At 29.5% G+C, this 2673-nt stretch overlaps 1 protein-coding gene across 2 annotated transcripts in view; it reads right to left on the reverse strand.

Moving 5' to 3' along the window:
- Positions 1-2673, reverse strand: part of 5PtaseI (inositol polyphosphate-5-phosphatase A) — a 31839-nt gene that overhangs the window by 18280 nt on the left and 10886 nt on the right. The gene's annotated exons all lie outside the window — the stretch shown is intronic.

Below are 2673 nucleotides of genomic sequence, written 5' to 3' on the forward strand. Positions count from 1 at the left end.
TTAAATTGACTTTAAGATATATAAATTAATTGAAATAATTGTGTTAAAAACACTCAAAATAATATTCCATTTTTAATTGACATACGCAAAAGATATATAAATTAATTGAAATAATTGTGTTAAAAATACTCAAAATAATATTCCATTTTTAATTGACATACGCAATTGTTAAGTTAGAAAGGTGACATGAATCTAACACATCAAAATGTTACAAAAATAATGACATATCAGTTGTATGTTTATTTTACATTGAAGTAATAATCAAAATGTGGTAACACAAGAAAAATTCTACATATGGACGCACGATTTTTTACTGTGTATAGTCTTGTACTTGTTATTCACCTTTTCAACTCAGTCTGTGAATTGCTTCATTTTAGATAATAAAAATATAAGAAAATGCAAGAAAAAAGTTAAGCCCAACGAATCTTTTTAATTTTTTAAACAACAAACATTATTATAATAATTAAGCACGTCGAAAACAAGATATCTCAAATTTATTACTAAGTTTTTTCATTTTATCTAAGATACCTGAAGAGGATCGTTAAAAACATAATCATACGCAAGCGAGAGAAAGGAAAGACGCTTGCTTCCCTAAATGTTGACAAATAGAAACAATTAAATTATAAAAATCATTTTTATAATAAAGATCATAAAATTTATCCTCGCACAAAGTTTATTAAGATGCTTACATTAAAACCAGTCTTCGCTGAAGGTCCTCGAAAGTATAAGTATTTTAATAAATTTTATGTAAAAATAAATTTTGACAGTCCTCTGACTGGATGTACTTATACAGTTGCAGAAAATTTATTACCTGCTAATGGAGTTGACCACTGAATATAGATATTAACGCGAACAAAATCGGAGTTTGTTAAATAAACGCAGTTTTATCGAACTCGCAAAATACTTTATTTTGTTGTCTCTGTCACCGCAGTTCCTCGAGGCTTCCAAACCCACATCAGTTTCCAAATCCTATTAGCGATTAGCTGGCATCGCAGTTTTCGAGCAGCTATAAAAACTTATCTGGCGTCAAGTCGTGATAATGAGCGGAACGGAAGTTTCAGTTAAAAGTATGTCATCATAACGTGTGAAAGATGATAATAATAATAGTTGCGTCAATGAAAGCGATTAAGTTTGTTAAGAACTTAATTGGTCATATCAACGAACGTCATTATCATCTCGGTGTGAATGTTAATGCGAGATATGTTAAATCGCTCACGATTTTTAATATATGAAAAGAAATAACGTCGGCAAAGTCGTAAATTGAGATTTATTATAATTCAGAGATAACGACAAAAATAGGAGCAAATAACATTACAGCATTTGTTTCTGAGAAGCGTAAAAATATCGTTGCATTAAGAAACGGGGTCTGATGCAAGCCTCTGTCGGATATTTATCTTTTTCTTTTTAACCATGACTCGTATAATGCCGCTAAAATGTTCACGACTACAATTGGACATTCTTTAAATATTTTTGATGAAAATACAAAAAAGACCAAAAGATTACATTAATGTCTGTTTCTTCCAAATATAAATTAACATCAATTTCGGTTCAACTCATTCTTCATCTTTTTCTAATTTTTAGAACTAGAAAAAAACAGATAAAGTTGAGCCGAAATTGAGATTAATCTACATTAGCGAAAACAAGCATAAATATATTTCATGTATTAGCACATTTTTATTGTTTGACTATTCCCTTTCGTAAATAATATCCGAATCCGAAACACATGATGTTCTTTTGATTTTACGATTCATTATGTAATATTTAAAGACCACTCTACATTGTTAGATATCAAACAAGCAATGATAACCGAATTTCAAGTTAAATAACATTTTGTTATTTTTAACTTCTATGTGTGTCAAAATGTAAATCAATCATATTGTGCATTTAGTAAATAATAAACTAAATTTGAGTCAAATTTAATACATTTTCTTCAGTTTAATTGTTTAATTCTATTGTTTCAGTCAAATAAACGATATAATGGATAGAAGCATTAGCGATTTATAGAAATAATTAAAAATAACTCTAATTGGGTATAATTTGACATTACGAATTTTACGATATACAACGTGTACATTTGTGATGAAAATATAACTAAGAAGTCCAAATAAATGTTTAATTTAAATTCAATAATTCGAACATAAAACATCCAATGAACATTTGTTATATTAGACAGTCTGAGAAGTTTATTAACCCTGATTGGTATTCGCGGGTCCGGTAGATCCAACCTTTTTTTAATTACGTTGTGAAAAATTATTTATAACAAATTTCTGATAAACGTTATAACAAATGTTACACTATTCATTATAAATTTGTTTAACAAATGTTTTTCATAAATCTTAAATAATTTTGAGTTACACGATTTTATTCTTCAGATTTTGACTTTCAAAATGAAAAAAAAAACATCCAATCACACATTGACTACGCAAACATTAATTTAAAATACATAGGACCCGTAAATACCAGTTCAGGAAATTTCGGAGTGAATACCAATTGAGATGAAAATTATATCCTGTAAGACAGGTTCCAGGAAGATTTTAAGAGATAATATCGCCAAGTGTACGGTCCTGGAAGCAGTATATGTGTACTGTGTAGTCGAAGGCGACGTTCCAATCGCGCATGTGAACGAGGAGCCGCGCGGGCGCGTGTGCTCCGTCTCGCCTCGATTCTCTCGGA

The sequence above is a fragment of the Trachymyrmex cornetzi genome, unplaced genomic scaffold, assembly GCF_001594075.2.
Source record: "Trachymyrmex cornetzi isolate Tcor2-1 unplaced genomic scaffold, Tcor1.1 scaffold245, whole genome shotgun sequence".
Taxonomy (NCBI): domain Eukaryota; kingdom Metazoa; phylum Arthropoda; class Insecta; order Hymenoptera; family Formicidae; genus Trachymyrmex; species Trachymyrmex cornetzi.